Source organism: Hibiscus syriacus, unplaced genomic scaffold (genome assembly GCF_006381635.1).
Source record: "Hibiscus syriacus cultivar Baekdansim isolate YM2019G1 unplaced genomic scaffold, ASM638163v2 tig00110187_pilon, whole genome shotgun sequence".
Taxonomy (NCBI): Eukaryota; Viridiplantae; Streptophyta; class Magnoliopsida; order Malvales; family Malvaceae; genus Hibiscus; species Hibiscus syriacus.
The window spans coordinates 1,314,783-1,335,160 of NW_024062618.1; the positions used below are offsets into that span (position 1 = coordinate 1,314,783).

General features: G+C 32.4%; 1 pseudogene; it reads left to right on the forward strand.

Moving 5' to 3' along the window:
- Window positions 1–20,162, forward strand: part of LOC120217356 — a 34,309-nt pseudogene extending 14,147 nt beyond the window's left edge.
- Window positions 20,163–20,378: the final 216 nt, after the last annotated feature.

Below are 20,378 nucleotides of genomic sequence, written 5' to 3' on the forward strand. Positions count from 1 at the left end.
TCCTGTCATTTTACATTATTGAAATTAAATTCGTTTGACATGTCTGCGAACCAAACAGAATATGGAATTTGATTCCAATTCAATTTCCTGCCAACCAAATAGAATATGAAATTGGATTTCAATTTCTGACAGATTCCAATTCCTTCACAGATTCCAATTCCCTTAGAAACATTCCAGCAAACCAAATGCCACCTGGAAGTTTTCTAGTGCAAAAAGTTTTGTTGTTAGAGTAGAAAGAAATGGATGTTAGGGATAGTCCTTGAGAAGTAAAGGTTCACAATTATACATAATAGAATTGTTTATCATCCCTTGAAAGTACATGTTAGCGAGGCTTGAAATTGGTTGTATTTTTCTAGATTCTTTAGGCAAGTACTGGTTATGAATATTGTCAAAGACACGCCTTATGTTTCAGTTCCACCCCTTCCCCCTTGATAAATATTTGGGGTCTCCTTTTATTTGCATCTTGATTTTAAACATAATTGTTCAGGATTTACTATCGATAGTTCGACTGATAAGAAAAAGGAAAATATTTTACTTTTCTCCAAGCACTATGATATCGAAAAAGCAAAGCTTCGGTAGGTTGTGTCATGTTGTCTATTTCCCCTTGTCTTTTGATAGTTACGTGAAATTTTATTTAGGTTATCTTTCTGATCTATTAGCTATGTTGTGGAGGGTTGTTTGTGAAAAGTGCAAGGAAGCCAATAGAAATCTTGTCCAATTAAACAAAATGATAGGATATGCTCCTGATGAAGAGATCAATCGTTATGAGGTTAGCTTCTAGCAACATCTTTTCTCAGTAGTGTAATATTTCTGTTTATTGTTTCAACAAACCCGGTCATAATTATAAGGTTGCAGTGAGTGAGGAGCTTGAGTTTTCATTTTGTAGTAAAACACCAATAGGATTCATTGGAATTGATTTGATTAATCTATCATCTTAAATCTGATGGCTGTAAACATGGCAGGTGTTCATTTCTTCGTCTTTTTAGGTCTGGGCTACCGAGTGGATTGGCCCGCTAACATTATTTTGACTCCTGGTGCATTGAAAATATATGACGATATATTCAACTTTCTGATTCAATTGAAGCTTGCTGTTTTTTCATTGACTGATGTATGGTGCTCATTAATGGTACAAAAGAAATGTCCATTTACACTTGCATATGTATGCAGACAGACATATCTGATATTTGGTAACAATTTCCTTTTCCCTTGAAAGCCTCACAAGTTGGTCCTTAATGTTCATCTATCTAGATATCGTTTCTCACTGCTTTTTGGTAACAATATGGGCTTCTAAACAATCCAGACAGCGACCTCTTGTCGGGAAAACACATCCACCAGCGGCCTAAGGTGACTCTAAAGGAAGTTGCTGAAAATCCAATCTTCTAAAGGAAGTTGAAAATCCAAGAATGGCCAGCTTGGATGTTGCTGAAAATCCAATCTTCTAAAGGTAGTTGAAAAAAACCGTGCACCAAGCCTCGAGGAGAAATCTGGAGCCACAACAGTCGGGCAGTCTCGCAAAACATGTAGGATTGATTCCTGAGCAGCACCACAAATAGATATTATTTTTAAACCTGTGCTTTATCCTAATAAATTCATTGATAAAATAATTAATTGTCTCAAAATAAAAAAAAAATAACAATGATACAAGGGTCACTTACTTTTAACGATAATATAGTGGCAGTTAACCCTTAATACGATTTACCATATATTTATAATTTATCTACATACATTGGCACCGTCAGTTTCTAGGGTATATAAGAGCATTCTTGTCATTTCTTCTTAAGGATATTTTAGTCACTTAAAACTTATGGCATATTAGACATTTTAGTCTTCAAGGCATTTTCATTATTTCCCACACATAGGATTCTAATAAATCATTATAGCCCTAATATATCTTATACATCTCATTAAGTTAAACCCTAAATTTTATTCAGTAAGGTAATAGGGATATTTTTGTAATTTGCATTTATAAGGACATTTTGATAGTTTACTCTTTTTAAGGATATTTAGTCATTTATCATACTAAAAGCTCTCTTAGAGTCGATCTAATCATTACGAATCTTTTTTAATTCATTTTAACTATATTTGTTTTGTATGCGTTATCTTAATAAATTCGTACAAAACTCTCTTTTCATATATATGTACTATTATATATAAACATATAAGGCATGATTCATGTATATAAATTTTAATGAACCTATGAGTCAATAGATGCTTTTATTTTATTTATTAGAAAATATTTTGATTATATTTTTTATTATTAAATTACTTTATATATATATATATATATATATGTATATATATTAATTATATTATTGTATAGTATATATTACAATATAAATTTTAAGTAAATAAATTAAAATTAAAATAGAGAAAGGGAAAATATTTAAAACATGAAGAGGATGCAAAAATAAATTCATAAACGTATTAAATTTCATATAAAACAAAATGACATGTATATATATATATATAAACTTATCAATTTCATATTCCTTATCGCTTTTATTTTCATTTTCTTTGTTTTCTCATTCATTATATATTAAATGATTAAATTATTCATTTATAACCATAAATTTTATTTTATATTTGTTTGTTAAATAACGACTCATTGAAAAATTTTAAAATCATAATATAGATTTTAATGTTTTATTTTATTAATTTTTTATGTCAATATTTTAGATTTTGTAGGATGATTTTTAAAGAAGTATCTATGAGCTTAAGGGGGGTTGACGAGCAGGGACGGAGTCAGAACTAAATATTGACAGTGACGAAATATTAGATTATTTAAGAAAAATATAAAGACTTATTAGGAATTTAAACTCAAAATTCAGCACGATCTAAGTACATTAGTGATTAAGGGATTATTGTTATCCTTGAGGTCTCCAGTTCAAGCACTGTACATGTAGGGGTATGATCGTTCATTGTCAAAAAAAAGAGTCTTTGTACACATATTACCTTGTATTCACCCTAGATTTATATATAAAAAAAACTCAAAATTCACAAGATAACACTTAATTTGTGTAATATTAAAACTTACATGAATCAAAATACTATTATACCAAAATTATATCAAATATACAAATTTTAACAGGGGTCAGGGCCCCTTTGGGCCCTCTCTAAGATCCGCCCCTGTTGACGGGGTTAGATGCTACGTCAGCAAGGTAACTACATAGATCTTACTGAAAACGAACTAAAAGTTTAATGATTGTATTGTAAGTTTCAAAAGTTGGGTTACCAAAATGAATGTGCCCTAAAAGTTTGAGGTCTATTTATATATTTTACCCTTAATTTTATTTTTTAATTTAGTTTGTTAAATATTATGATTTATCATTAATAATTAATTAAGATTTAATAACGTATAAAATTTTTCAAATTAATTTGAAGGTTTAAATTTTAATAATATAAATTAAATTAATTTTCAATAAAAAGTTATCTCTATAATACTTTTATAATATTTGATGAATTTTATGATAATAATGATTAAAAATATTTTATTTTATTAATATTTATTAATTTTATTAATTAATTAATTTAAAACAAAATATTTAATTGTTGAAAAATTAAAATCGATTCAATCTCTTTGTTTTCTCCCAACGGTACAAAATTATATTTGCAAAGAAAGAATCAAGAACCGGTTCTCTCTCTTCTCCTCAGAGTTTTCCCCCAACGGTACAAAATTTTACTTGCAAAGAAAGAATCAAGAACCGGTGATCTCTCTTATCCTCAGAGTTTTCCCCCAACGGTACAAAACTTTACTTGCAAAGAAAGAATCAGGAACCAGTGATCTTTCTTCTCCTCAGAGTAGTATAAAATCAGCCCCTATAATCTTCCCTCTTATTTTCATAACTTCCCAATTTACCTCTCACTTCCATAACCATGACTGTCGGTACTCCTTCACCCATCGATATACTCTCTTTCCCGGTGATCTCTCTTTCTCTTTTTCTTTTCAGTTGTTTTCTTTTTGACTAATTTGATCATTTGTAGATTCTCTAAGGTTTCTTTCCTTTATCTTCAATTTTGATTTCTTTATGGATTCGACTGCTTTTGATTTAGTTATTCTTGAAGTTTTCTTGATTACTCTTTTTTTTTAGCAACAAGAAGATGAGGAAATGTTTGTGCCACTCCATGATTTGACAGACAATGACCAGCCCATGGAAGGTAGTTTTTTCTTGGAAAATAATTGTTTTGAGAAGTTTACTTCTTGGAATAGCTTACGACAATGCAAGTTCCCAAAATATTGTTCTTGTTTCTTGTGGGCATTACTGGAAGAAGTGTTTGATTTTATTGCGATTGTTGTGATTTTACGTCTCAATTTGTTAGTTGCATCTCAAACCGGGACTGCAAATACTCTGGAAAATCAACCAGTGGAGGTTCCTCCTTCATCAAGATTCACTTGGAAGATTGATAACTTCTCTAAATTACACACAAGGAAGCACTATTTGATTTATCTATCATCTTAATTCTGATGGCTGTAAACATGGCAGGTGTTCATTCCTTCTACTGTTTAGGTCTGGGCTACCTGGTGGATTGGCCCGCCAGCATTATTTTGACTCCTGGTGCATTGAAAATATATTCCGATATATTCAACTTTCTCATTGACTGATGTAGATCTGATCCACGCTGTTGTCAGAACATTGAATTTGCATTCACAATCTTTATATTGTACTTTCTGCGAATTAGCACTTGCCACATGAAAGATTGCATTTTGGCACTCAAGAAAATTCATATGAATTCATCTCTGATAATATTAAATGTTTGTTACAGGATGTAGTGTAGTTGATCTGTCAAACACATCATCGTACTCTACATGAACGAGAAGTGGGCCATTTTAACATGCTAATGAAGTACAGGCATATTCAATTCTTCTACCCTATAGTGTTTTTTATTAACAATAGTAATTACTACTATTATTGCCCCAAAGAAAAAACATTTCTCTCTTGACATGGCTCATTTCTTTAAGGAACACATACCGTTTCTTCATTTATAGATTACCTGGAGGATAGTAAAGTATCTAACGATTCTGTAGGAAAATAGAGAATTAGCCTTAAAGAGGGAGAATGAATTAGAAATCTTCTTTTTGATGATTAAAATCTGATATTCTATTTTATGGTATCTTCCTCTCAAACTCTTGATTGTGATATTGGGCAAAAACATAAAATAGAAACCACCGTATAAAAGGCATCTAGCTTTGTTGTCTCCTTTTTCTTATTTCAGATAGCTACAACATTTAGGTCAGCTATCACATGTATCAGTTCCTCTATGCATCCATTATGTTAAGTCATTTGCTTTCTTTTAAATTAATAATAATCCACTTGCTTTGTGAAAAAAAAAAAAGCTATCACATGTATCATGGTGCAAGTTTCTTCACTCCTTTAAGGACAAGGTTTAGAAAAATTGTTTTTCACATTGTGTGTTTATAGCTTCAACCTATTGTGGTTCGATTTACTTTATTGGTTTTCGTGCATTGCCACTCTGAAGCCAAGTCAGAACCAGATGTTAACAAGGGTGTTACATTATCTTATTTAGTTTGAACCATAGATATGGTAGGCAGAATTACCTTTTATAGAATGCTCATTGCATACTATTTGGGCCTTTTTTGGCTATGTAATAACTATGGATGATTCTTCATTAACATACATGTATACTTTGTAGATGTTTTCTATCTGATGAAACAAAACCTATAGCCAGTACCATAGAGAATATTTTGCAGTGTGCCCTAGATTTTCGGTCTTGTCCCACTGGTGGTATACGGAACATGGGACTTGTGGAAGACGATTAACTGGATAAACTTTATAGGATCAATATATCTCAGGTACCCATCAAATTATGGTCTATATTGCCTGCTGAAACCTACTTGCATGTTGTTTAAGTAAGCTTCTAAATCCGAACTTTTAGTTTCTTATTGCAAGTATTGCACAATGGTGGACTTTAGTATTCTGGGAATCAACTTCAAGCGTAACTGTTTTCTATAAGGTGCCATCCATTTAAGCATTTTTTGCCTCTGAATTACTGCTCGTAGAAACTTGAATTTTGAGGAGGGTTTAGGGTTTAGTTTATTCAGTTTGTGGTAAATGGAATGTACTTCCGTTTATGTGGTCGAGTTTAATCAGTTTTGTGGATTACATTTGATGCCTTTAAATTTTATATTGCATATTGGTAACTAGGAGCCAGACACATAATAAATCTTTCTTTTATTAAATGTTAAGAGTAGACGCATGGGACTAGATTTTTGGAAAAAGAAGAGAAGCCTTTGCAGGAAGTGAAATGATTTCAATTTCTTGGACTACTGACCGAACATTCTAGATGAGAGATAATACCTAATTAGTGCACCAATTATAGTAGTTTTTTTTTTCAGGTTCTTGCCATGAAAGAAAAGTTCGACAAAAATCTTAAAGATTTGCATTTACTCTACCTCAAATCGCCTAAACACAGTGAATCTAGGCATTCCGGTAATGGGGGATATCTCAACTATAATGATTACTACTCTAACGAGAATGAAATTAGCTATTATGCTTTCTCAATATGAAGTCTTTTCCATGAAGATCAAAAGTGGGCAATGATTTGTATTCTTTTGTGCCATAAGAGTTCAAGAAACAAGCTCGAAGTAGAAGTCCATGGTTTGGATTTAGATAATCTGTTGGAGTCTTAGCAGCAGCCAACCTGCACCATATCATTTTTGTTCTGCTGCTGTTGATGTTCATGTGAGGTAAGGCATCAACCCTTTATTTAGTTGGTTATGGTGAAGCAGTAACATGCTATTTGACATCTGTTGTGTTTCTTGTCTCTTAATTTAGGGTAAAATCTATTTTTTTAACGGCTGGTAACCAAAGCAAAACCAAAATGTTACGTTATGCATGATTTTGAAAATGATAATAGTTGATGACCAAAACAAAAACAGATTAATAGGTGAGTGACTAAATAGGTAGTTTACACGAAATTATTATACCATGGTTCAAAAGTCTTGTTTGGACAGTTTCTGTTTCTAGATTTTGCTTCATCCCTTGTTCAACATAGTTTTGGATTTAACTGTCTCTCTTTGAAAATGCAGAATAAGGAAAATGTGCATTTTTTAAAGTTTGACAAGGATGTAATTCCTCACAGTAGGTTGGAACCTTGAATGAGGTATGAAATAAGGTTCACTATGCATACCTAAAGTTGTTCCTGAAATTTACGCTTGGACTTGTAGGTTTAGCTTTTTATGAGCAACATATTACTTTTTTTATGCTTTAACTCTCTGGCCAATGATATTTTTATTCAGGATCTTCATTCTCATCCCCAATACTAAAATTAATAGATCCACACATAGAGGCCTAATTTGGTTTTAAAAGCTTTCTAGTGCAAAAAGTTCTGTTGTTAGAGTAGGAAGAAATGGATGTTAGGGATAGTCCTTGAGTAGTTAAGTTTCACAATAATAAATAGTAGAATTGCTTATCTTCCCTTGACAGTGCATGTTAGTGAGGCTTGAAATTGGCTGTATTTTACTATATTCTTTAAGCAAGTTCTAGTTATGAATCTTGCCAAAACCAGGCCTTTTGTTTCAGTTCTGCCTCATAATCACAATTGTTCAGGATTTACGACCGAATGCTCCACCGTAAAAGAAAAAGGGAAATATTTTACTTTTCTTCAAGCCCTACGATATTGAGAAAGCAAAGCTTCGGTAGGTTGTCGTGTAGTCTTTTTCTCCTTGTATTTTGATAGTTACGTGAAATCTTATTTGGTTTATCTTTCTGCTCTATTATCTTTCTCCTTGTCCTGATGAAGAGACTAATCTTTATGAGGTTAGCTTTTAGCAATATACAAGGTTGAAGGAGGAGCTTGAGTTTTCATTTTGTAGTAAAACACCAATAGGATTTATTAGAATTCATTTGATTTATTTATCATCTTAATTTTGATGGCTGTTAACATGGCAGGTGTTCTTCGACTTTTTAGGTCTGGGCTACCGAGTGGATATGCCCGCCAGCGTTATTTTGACTCCTGGTGCATTGAAAATATATTCCAATATATTCAACTTTCTGATTCAATTGAAGCTTGCTGTTTTTTCATTGACTGATGCATGTTGCTCATTAAAAGTACGAAAGATATGTCCATTTACACTTGCATATATATGCAGACAAACATGTATGATTTTTGGTAACAATTTCCTTTTCCCTTGAAAGCCACACCAAGTTGGTGCTTAATGTTCATCTATCTGGATATCGTTTTTCACTACTAAACTGAAAACTGAATCATCTTTAGTTCTATCCGATTTATTGTATACTCCATATTCTGTCTCATCTGATCCACGCTGGTCAAAACATTGAATTTGCATTCACAATCTTTATATTGTACTTTCTGCGAATTAGCACTTGCCATACGACAGACTGGATTTTTGCACTCATGGAAATTCATATGAATTCATCTCTGATAATATTAAATGTTTGTTACAGGATGTAGTGCAGTTGATCTGTCAACAATGTCATCGTACTCTACATGAATGAGAAGTGGGCCATTTTAACATGTTATTGAAGTTCAGGTATAATCAATTCTTTTACCGTTTAGTTTTTTTTTTATTAACAACAGTTATTACTACTGTTATTGCCTCATAGCAAAAACATTTCTCTCTTGACATGGCTCATTTCTGTAAAATTTAGCTCAGAATATAACATTCACCGTAAACTTTAGAAGTTAAATTTGTTTTGCCAGTGTAGTTTGTTTGCTTGCTTTATTTGCATTGCTTGAATTTGATATTATAGTTTTTTAGTTGGCCTAAAATCAAATACATAATTATATTGTTCCACTATGTCTTACAAATAAGATTTAAGCTACCCTATAAAGTCGGGAGGATCTGGAACTAGCTGAAAGCTGGGTCGCCTTATTAACTTTTACTATGCGAAACAATCTTATTAAGAGAAACATTGGTTATTTATTTATTTATTTATTTATTTATTTCTCTTCTATAGATTCATCCAACTCATAATAATCTGTGTATTAATTATGGATCATATATGTTTTTATTTGTTTAGCCTTTTGTTTTAAAATATCTTCTATTTTTGCAGAAAGCACACAAACGTTTTGACAAGGCTATTCTCATTTATGACCAGGTACTTTAGAAGTTAAATTTGTTTTGCCGGTGTAGTTTGTTTGCTTGCTTTATTTACATTGCTTGAGTTTGATATTATATTTTTTGAGTTGGCCTAAAATCAATTGCATAATTATATTGTTTCACTTTGTATGATCTGGCTGGCTCGTGAAAAGTTTCTTTCACCAAGGAAAAGTACGAAGAGTAATATTGTTAATGTTTTGGAAGAGGTATCGTGCAAAATGGCTTGCTTTGGTTTATAATTTCATGTATTTGGCTTTCTTAGCTATGTAGATATCGTGTTGATGGATATTTCTTACATACATTGACATGGTTGGAGTTATTCTAGGAACTTCGTAATGCGAGGTCAGCATTTGAACAGGCTCGTTTTAATCTAGTGAGTGAATTGGTAGCAAATAATTTCTAAATTGATGTTGCTGATAATTCAAATTTGGTTCAAGATATGTAATTGCGTGACTGTGGTTTAAAATTACAAGTAACTGCTCGTTCAATTGTTGAAGCCAAAAAGCGATTTGAGTTTTTGGAAGCTGTTAGTGAGACCATGGGTGCACATCTTCAATACTTCAAACAGGTTATCACATGGCAGAATTTCTCAATTTCTTTCTCATTGTTTCTATCACTTGCTAGATGCATTGTTCATGATGAACTTTTGTTATTTATGTAGGGCTATGAATTATTGCCATGTGACTGTGGTTTAAAATTACAAGTAACTGCTCGTTCAATTGTTGAAGCCAAAAAGCGATTTGAGTTTTTGGAAGCTGTTAGTGAGACTATGGATGCACATCTTCAATACTTCAAACAGGTTATCACGTGGCAGAATTTCTCAATTTCTTTCTCATTGTTTCTATCACTTGCTAGATGCATTGTTCATGATGAACTTTTGTTATTTATGTAGGGCTATGAATTATTGCATCAAATGGAGCCATACATTAATTAGGTTTGTTATATTAATTTCCTCTAGACCGAGACATACATCTCTGGTTGAATTGTATTTTCTTCATCCAATTGTTTTCCTCAAAGCAAAAGAAAAATAATATTTCTATACCGAATATAGTATCAGTTATTTGAGAGATTAGTCGTAGCATACTATAAGATTTTATGGTTGGTATGGCCTTTGAACCAAACCAAAGCAAAAGGGAATTTTGTATCTTGTTATTACTGGTGATTACTATGATTTTGATTCCACTATGTATAAGATTTTTATTTTTATAGTTTTAAAAGATATTATTTAATAATTAAAAATATAATAAATTGTTATAAAATATATTACTTTAATATTTTAAAATATAAGAAATTATTATTATATTGTTATTATAAAATATATTATTTTAATTATTTAGAATATTGATATATTCTGGTCGGATCGGGTCGGACCAGCAACAAGAAGATGAGGAAATGCTTGTGTCACTCTATGATTTGACCGACAATGACCAGCCCATGGAAGGTACTCTTTTCCTGGAAAATAATTATTTTGAGAGGTTTACTCTTTGAATACCTTACGTCAATTCAAGTTCCCAAAATATTGTTTTTGTTTCTTGTGGGCATCACTGGATGAAGTGTTTGATTTTTTTGTAATTGTTGTAATTGTACGTCTCAATTTGTTAGTTGTATCTTGTTTTTGAATACTCTTGGTTTTGAATTTCGTAGGCGAATATTGATATTTCCAAGGGGTAACGACGTGGATCATTTGTCTATGTATTTGGATGTTGCAGACTCAGAAAGTTTACCCTACGGATGGAGTAGATATGCACAGTTCACTTTGGCAGTAAATAACTAATTTATAATAAATATTCAATCAAAAAAGTTATCACCTTTTACGTTGCTGTCCATACTCGTACTGTTTATATTAAAGCATACTGAGTGTTTCTGGATTTAGATAGTTTGTAAAATGATTCCAAAAAAAATGATGATTTAATCTTGTATACGGAGTTGCATAATGACCCAATTAGTGTGGCTTTTGGAGGTATGTATTTGTCAAAATTATTGCCAATTTTTTTTGTTTCCCTTGCTTAACATTGGTGGGTACATATGTACCTTGAAGAGACCTATAGTCTTCAGTGGTAGTGGCTTCATTTTTTTTATTTGCTTCGGCGTTCTTCCTATTATAATCATTATTGGATTGATCTCTATAAGATGTCCAAAAGTCTTTTTTCTTGCTTTCTCATTTTGTTCTTCTGTTCTGGCATCACATGCAGATTATATTTTGGTATGGTACTATAGCTGTAATTGAACCTTCTTTAGGGCTGGTTATGACTAAGTTTACCATAGCATTGAGAGAAATTGGGACAGAAGAAGTTCTTCGGTCCCAGGCAAATCTTTGAAATATTGTTTGAGCATGAATACCAAATTTATTACCGAGGAGTGAGGACCAATGTTGTGGTTTGTAGTATCTAAATGGCTCTAACAGTGTCTGTTGACCTAAGCATTAAATTGTTTTTTTTTTGGTATTGTGTTCGACATCATATCTGATTACATGTTACATCTTTTCCCATTTAATCGACTTCATTTTGATTTTGGATGATGTTATTTCAGGATGCAAAGATGGGCGTGTTGTTCATTGATTTTCCTCCAGTCGTTCAACTTCAGCTTAAACGATTTGAATATGATTTTATTCGAGACACAATGGTCAAGGTTAGTAGTTATAATATCTTAGCTTTATGTGGTTCTATTTAATCTATGAGTCATTTGCAGTCCAAGAGCCTCCATTATTAGTGCTGAATGCACATTTCAGATACATTAAATCATTTTCTAGGTATAGAACCCATTAGTTCATCTTCTTGTTTAACTATACTAAACACAAATGAATGTTACGAATAATAATTATTATCTTGATTTCTAAAATTGGTTTGCATGTTCTGTTATACTTTCAACTTTTAAATGAATTACTTTTGGTAAGAGTGTTGTTGTCCAAATCAGTGTAGTCAGTATCTTTCTGGTTTTATTATAAATCGAAATGATATCGGTATCATGACATTTTTATTTTTATACTTGCCTTACTATTCATATTTGCCTGTCGGTTGGTATAGAAAACAATAACAAATGAATAGTTTCCTTTTTTCTTTAATGGAATATTGTTTTGAACTGAAACTTTCCACTAATTTTATAGATTAATGACCATTTTTAGTTTCCTTAGCAACTTGACCTTGACCGATATGATAGAAAATAACTATCACCAGAAGCTGGTGGAAGTGTTTAGAATCTTTACACGCTTGACAGGTGCCTATAGCAATAAGCATCCATCTTGTCTTTTCTATTCTTTCCCTTCAATGTTCTGATAATCGCTAGGTAGACAAGTTGCTGACGCACAATTTTATGGGCTGCAAATATTTATGTTTTTTTATACTTATAATTATGTCTGATTCTCCCATCTTTCAGTTTTTTTCAGTGTCCTCGTTCATAGTTGCGGTGTGCAAGGCGAACATTATTATGCATATATCAGACCGACTCTTTTTTATCAGTGGTATGGATCATCTTCTTTAGCATCTTAGGGCGTAATTGTATGCTTGTTCATTGAAAACCTACAGAATATTTTTGCAGAAATTTCACATTTTGAAATTTTATAAATGGCTAAATATATACAAGTGGCCCTGATGGTCGGAGCCTATGTGTAGCCAGTTTTTGATGATGTTTTGAAGTCTTTCTTGGTGGACCAACAATTGAAAGATTTGGTGGTAGTAGTCAAGTATTGTAGTGTAAATCACATTGAATTTTTATCAACTGGTTAGTCAAATTGATGCATAATGTTCTTCTAAGCTAAAACTCAGATAGGTTTTTAATAAGTTTTTGGAAAAATGAATCAACAGTTAAATTCTTCAATTGCAGCATGATTATTCAAATTGGCCAATGCTGATTGTTTTGAAGGTAGTGTCTTCACAGCTTACATATTTCTTGGTATATTAATAGGTGTCTTGCCGTCAGTTTTCCGGTCAGCAAAATAGCTCTGAGAGTGGATCTGGATTATTGGGTTGATGATGGCTTTCTTGTTCTCATCATCATGGTGGCATTCATGATGAAAAATCTGTTGCACGTCGCACAGTGAATTTGCATACATCGACAATCAAAGTTGACGCGACCAGTCAGATTTGAGGTTTTGTTTCAGGATAATTTCTCGAACAAAGAAATTACACCTTGCAGTTATGACTTAGATGTCGCCTGTGTTTATCATTATGGGTTAATTTGTCTCTATATATTTTTATTATTGCCGGGATCAACCAATTGCAGGATTTACGTGCCAAAAATATTGTGTCGACTAGGATTATTATTTGGAATTGACAGCAGTAATGTTTTTTGTGCTTGTTAGTGCAGGCCGAGAGTGCAATATGAATTGCAGGTAATATTCTGGGGTAACTTTGCTTTCAGTTAGATCAGTGTTCATTAGTACAATAGCTGCATAAGCTATTTTAACAGCATGAACAAAATGTGTGGTTCATTGTAGCAAAATGTTGTGTTTTGTAGTATTGAATGGCTTTAACAGTTTCAGTTGACCTAAGCATTAAATTGTTTTTGTGGTATTGTGTTCGGCATCATATCTGATTACATGTCGCATCTTTTCCCATTTAAATGACTTCGGATGGTGTTATTTCAGGATGCTAAGAAGGGCTTGTTCATTGATTTCCCTCCAGTCCTTCAACTTCAGCTTAAACGATTTGAATATGATTTTATGCGAGACACTTCAAGGTTAGTAGTTATAACATCTTAGATTTATGTGGTTCTGCTTATTCTATGAGTCATTTGCAGTACAAGAGCCTCCATTATTAGTGCTGAATGCACATTTTAGATACATTTAAATCATTTTCTTTTTACAGGTATAGAAGCCATTGGTTCATCTTCTTGTTTAACTCTACCATACCCAAATGAATGTTACGAATGACAATCGTTATCTTGAGTTCTAAAATTGGTTGGCACGTTCTATTATAATTTTAACTTTTAAATGAATTACTTTTGGTAAGTGTTTTGTTGTCCACACCAGTGTAGTAGGTATCATTCTGGTTTTATTATAAATTGAAATGATATCGGTATCATGCCATTTTTATTTTTAAACCGTCCTTACTATTCATACTTACCTGTCGGTTGGTATAGAAAACTATAATAAACGGATAGTTTACTTTTTTCCTTAAAAAAAATCATGGATCAAGATAATCATTACCATACTAAGGGCATACTGTTTTGAACTGAAACTTTCTACTAATTTTATAGATTAATGACCGTTATGAGTTCCCTTAGAACCTTGACCTTGACCGATATGATAGAAAATACCCATCATCAGAAGCTGGTAGAAGTGTTTGGAATCTTTACACTCTTCACAGGTTCCTATAACAATAAGCATTCATCATGTCTTCTCTGTTCTCTCCCTTCAATGTTTTGATAATCGCTATGTAGACAAGTTGTTGACGCACAATTTTATGGGCCGCAAATATTTCTACACTTATAATTATGTTCGATAGTCTCATCTTTAAGTTTGTTTACGATGTCCTCGTTTGTAGTTGTGGTGTGCATGGTGGACATTATTATCATGCTGATTCTTTCTGATCAATGATATGGATCATCTTCTGAAGCATCTTAAGTGGCCCTGATGGGCAGAGCCTATGTGTAGCCAAGTTTTGATGATGTTTTGAAGTCTTTCTTGGTGGATCAACAATTGACAGATTTTATGGTGTAGTAGTCAAGTATTATAGTATAAATCACATTGAATTTTTACCAACTGCTTCAGTCAAATTGATGCATAATGTTCTTCTAAGCAAAAAGTCAGATAGGTTTTTAATAAGTTTTTGGAAAAATGAATCAACTGTTAAATTCTTAGGTTGCTGCATGATTATTAAATTAGCCAATGCTGATTGTTTTGAAGGTATTGTCTTCACAGCTTACATATGTCAGGTTTGCCTATGAACCTAGGTGGTGAAAGATTACTTCCTTTATATGGTTACTGTATTCAATTTGTGTTTTTCAGGTTTAAATTTGATGATGAAAAGTAACCAAAGAAGATATGGAAATGGCATTAGAGGAGCAATATGTTGGGGAAGAGGATCAACTGTTAAATTCTTACGTTGCTGCATGATTATTAAATTAGCCAATGCTGATTGTTTTGAAGGTATTGTCTTCACAGCTTACATATGTCAGGTTTGCCTATGAACCTAGGTGGTGAAAGTATTACTTCCTTTATATGGTTACTGTATTCAATTTGTGTTTTTCAGGTTTAAATTTGATGATGAAAAGTAACCAAAGAAGATATGGAAATGGCATTAGAGGAGCAATATGGTGGGGAAGAGGTACCTTTTGTTGAACAACTTTTTTTTTTAATTTTTTTTTTGTAATTGTCCTTTCAGCTTTATATTATATGTATCCTTGAGGTTTCAATTTTACTGGAATTTCCTTGTGATTGGATAGTTACCACAGACAAATCCAGGATTCAATAATACTCCTAGATTTACCAAATATTAAAATGCATACACGATGGTCTGTATACGATATCTTAGGGTAAGGTGTTCCCAACCAGGCTTGATCGTCAGTTTTATGGTACCAATGGTCCCAAAGTCTATTCAGTAATATGATTTCGAGCACTTTGTCAACTAAGAGTATATCAACGAACTGAATGGAATGGTTTTCGAGTTTGGCTTGAAGAAAACAATGTTCTTCAATATGATTGCTCTTGGTTGCTTTATCAAGAGCAATGAAAAATGAGCTTCTTAGAAAGCTCATATCAAGCGTAGTTTGAGTAGTCTATGTTGTCTTAAGAATTATTTGAGTTCCCTTTCTGAGAATCTAATATGAAATGTTCGATGAGATGGAGGAAAGAACAAGAAGAAAATGAACAAAAAAGGAAAGATAAGGTAGAGGCACACCTTTACACTATCATAAAAGTTGTTGCTTGAGGCATTAATTTAGATAATGATTTTAGCATTGTTGAGTGCACTTCTTATAGCTATATGACTGTTCTAGGTTGCACGAGATGATTATCTTGCAGAGCAGATTGACAAGGATATATATTTTGATTTAATGGACCATGATAAGTCAATGTGTTTAAGGTACGAAAAACAGAAAACTATTTTGTTTTCCTTTGTGTTAATTGATGCTTATGGTTATATATATTTGCCTTTTGGAAAACTGGTTTCTTTATCAAATTGGTACTCTCATTTTTCTGTTTTTCTCTTGGATACTACTTTTTTAATGGTGTTTCATTTCAATCTTTTTCTTTTTTATATGATACATTGTTGTTATGTTTGGCTGTCCATGTTATGATTTTGTTGCTGATATGTTTCAACGTGCAAACAAAGTTGCTAGAGAATTTGGTGTACCAGTGCAATTCCAGTAATTCTGGTTGTGGGCCAAACATCAAAATTATACCTACCGTCGGAACTGACCATTGGCACCTTTGGAGGAAACACAATCTGTAATGTTTCTCACTATTAATTAATGGTTCGAAAGTCTTGTTTGAGGAGTATTTGTTTCTAGATTTTTCTTCAGCCCTTAATCTTCATAGTTTTGGGTTTAACCATTTGTATTTGAAAATTACAGAATAAGAAAAATATGCTATTTTTTAAGTTCAACAAGGATCTAACTCCTTGCCTAAGTGTCTCTTCCTCACTAGTAGGTTGGAACCTTAAGGGAGGTATCTAATAAGCTTCCCTTGTTCCTGGAAGTTGAGCTTGGACTGATAACCTGGTTTAGCTTTTTTTAAGCAACATGTTTCTTCGTTGATGCTTGAACTTGCTGTCAAATGATATTTTCATTCATGATATTCATTCTAACACCCAAAGCTAATATTAATAGATCTCGACAGACAGGCCCAATTTGGTTCTAAAAGTTTTTGAGTGCAAAAAGTTCTATTGTTTTAGTAGGAAGAAACAGAAGTCAGGGATAGACGTTAAGTTCACAATTATAAATAGTAGAATTGCTTATCTTCCCTTGACAGGGCATGTTAGCAAGGTTTGAAACTGGCTGTTTTTACTAGATTTTTTAGGCAAGTTCTGCTTATGAATCTTGCTAATACCAGACCTTTTGTTTAAGTTTTGTGTCTTTACCCTTGATAAATGTTTGAGGTTCTCTTTTATTTACATCTTGATGTTAACATAATTGTTCAGGATTTATGACCGGTAGCTCCACCATATAAGACAAAGGAAGATATTTAACTTTTCTTCAAGCACTATGATCCTGAGAAAGAAGAGCTTTGATACATTGTCTCATGTTATTTATTACCCCTTGTCTTTTAGATAATTACGTGAAATCTTATTTAGGTTATCTTTTGTTCTATTAGCCATGTTGGAAGGCTGTTTGTGAAAAGTGTTTGCAAGCCAATAAAAATTTGTCCAAATTATAAACAAATGACAGGGTATGCTCCTGATGAAGAGATCAATCTTTTTGAGGTTAGCTTCTAGCACTATCTGTTTGCAGTAGAGCAATTTCAGTTCTCCGTCATTTTTCTTTCTTATGCTTGCATTTTAGGAGGAAAGTCTTCTGCTCATGGGATTTTACTCTTTTTTCCTTTTGTTGTTTCAGATATTTTTACTGGTTATATTGATAATTGAAGCTAATGTATAAGTTGTACCTGGTTTGACTGTGACATGGTATTATTTGCCGTCTGATTAATTTTTTCTAACCTTTTGCTCGACTTTTGACATTTTTATGTGGCGTAATGGTTCTGCTTTAATTTCCAGGAAATTAAGTTTGAGCCCAGTGTTATGTGTGAACCAATTGATAAGAAAATTACCTTCCAAACCAGCCAGGTATACATTACATTTCAATTTGTAGCAGTTTTTTTTGGTTGGTTTAAAGTGTTTTATTCGTCTCACGGCAGCTTGTGGATGGTGACATAATTTGCTTTCAAAAGTCTCTTCCTGTCGAAAGTACTAATTAATACCGCTATCCAGATGTACCTTCATTTCTGGAATATGTTCATAATCGTCGGGTACATTTCTTCATCCTTTATATTTACAGTTCTCTAGACAGTGAGCTTATCCCTACCATTTTTCATTGGATGAGAAGTGTGAAAGTTGACTTCTCTGTTATATTACTGCTTTTAATACGTCGGCCATCTCAACATTTGCTAGCAATGATTGATGTGTGGTAGGTAGATCACTCATGCTTCTTTTGGTCCAATCTGATGTCTGGACCCTGGTTTCTTGAAATTTTTGGAGTCATAAAATATGAGTGGTAGTTAGATTTTCGATCATGAGATTCAGGGGCTGGAGTGTATTTCATTGAGTGCTTCTTTTCTCTCCCTCGATGATTAGTTTTCTAAGTTGAATCTTACTGATATATTTCTTTAGGCACATTTAATGAATTCCTTGACCAGTTTCTGACTAAAATTTAAGGAAAAATATGCCAAAGTATGATAAGGATTGTAGGTATGTTAAAGCAAAAGATGAATAAGCCATTTTTTTCTATGTTTTCCCAATCTGAAAACATCTTATTCTTCCTACTCTTTAAAAAATCATTTGGTGAATGAAGATAGTAAAAGTTCAATTGGATTTGTATTTTATATTTGAAGGAACAATAAAAATCATGTACAAGGACATAATTAGTTTCAATATGCTTATATTGCACATAAAGATGCAGGGGATTGCTATAAAAAAACTAATACAAGAAAACTACTACTAGAAGTTTCACCTGTTGGGTTGATTAATGAACCTCCTTTTCACTTTAATGGCTTTATTAGTCTCTTTATTGATCTTCATTTCATCCGAAATTGAAAAAATCACGATAAATCCATGCCAAATGCATGTTGCTCATCTACTAAAGATACTGCGTTTGCCTTTATAGTCTTGGAAATATTTTAGTTAGCTTTTACATGCTTTTGCATGTTAGCATGTTAGCATGTTAGCATGTTTACAAGGACATATAGGTACTGTCAAATCATTTTGTCATTTTTATTGCTTCTGATTTAGCAATTGAGTGTCTACCGTGATTTGGTTCTGTAGATGGATACATAGCTTTCTTTCATTATTAAATTTTATTTTCTGATTATTTATGTTATTTGAAACCATTGAAACATCCTTTTCTTTTTCTTTTTTTCTAATAAATGGAAGGATAAAACATTCATATCTACACCTGGTCTTTTTAATCTATTGGTCATCTACTAAAGATACTGCGTTTGCCTTTATAGTCTTGGAAATATTTTAGTTAGCTTTTACATGCTTTTGCATGTTAGCATGTTTACAAGGACATATAGGTACTGTCAAATCATTGTCATTTTTATTGCTTCTGATTTAGCAATTGAGTGTCTACTGTGATTTGGTTCTGTAGATGGATACATAGCTTTCTTTCATTATTAAATTTTATTTTCTGATTATTTATGTTATTTGAAACCATTGAAACATCCTTTTCTTTTTCTTTTTTTCTAATAAATGGAAGGATAAAACATTCATATCTACACCTGGTCTTCTTAATCTATTGGTCGCAAATAGTTATTTTTATTGAAAGTCGTCTCAATGAATTTAGTAATTCATAATTCTCAATCAAACATTATTATTAGTAGAATCTTCTCCAATATGTCTATGTAGCATTTTAATAATCATGAGAACTATTTAGCCAAAAGGATTCTTTTTAGGATTTTTGGTATTCCTTTCATCTGATCCATCCTCACCTCTCCTTAGAGCTAATGGTCAGCTGGTAAAGTTCCCTTTCTACTGCTGTTCTGACTAGAGTAATATTATCTTTAGATTTTATGTTGTTAAATCAGCTGCTAAACTTCTTGGATTCGGATTCTTTTTAGGATTTTTGGTATTCATTTCATCTGATCCATCGTCACCTCTCCTTAGGGCTAATGGCCAGCTGGTAAAGTTCCCTTTCCACTGCTGTTTTGAATAGAGTAATAATATCTTTATATTTTATGTTGTTAAATCAGCTGTTAAACTTCTTGGATTCTTACCTGAGGTTATTTATTGGTCGTCAATAGATAGTATTACATTGGTTTGGAAGATACAATCGTCCAGTCATATATGCTCTAATAATCTCTTTTACTTCACAAGCTAAAGTAATATTAGCATTTATTTTCCCCTTTCCATGATAGGTTGTGCACTTTCGATCTTTGGAAAAACCCAAGGAAGATGATTTCTCTCTGGAGAGATGTAAATTCAGTTTTCCAGCTTAAGTCACTTTTATTTTTGATGAATCTTTAGTTTCTAACCGGTAAATGGAAAATTTATTGTGTTGTAATTTGTATTATTTTTATATGTATGTGAAGATTATTTTATACCCCTTACTTTTTTGACTGAAGGACTTGGGGATGGATATGATGGGTACATTGCTTTTGCAAGTATGGCTTTTGGAGGTATGCATTTCTCAAAATTAGTGCGATTTTTTTTGT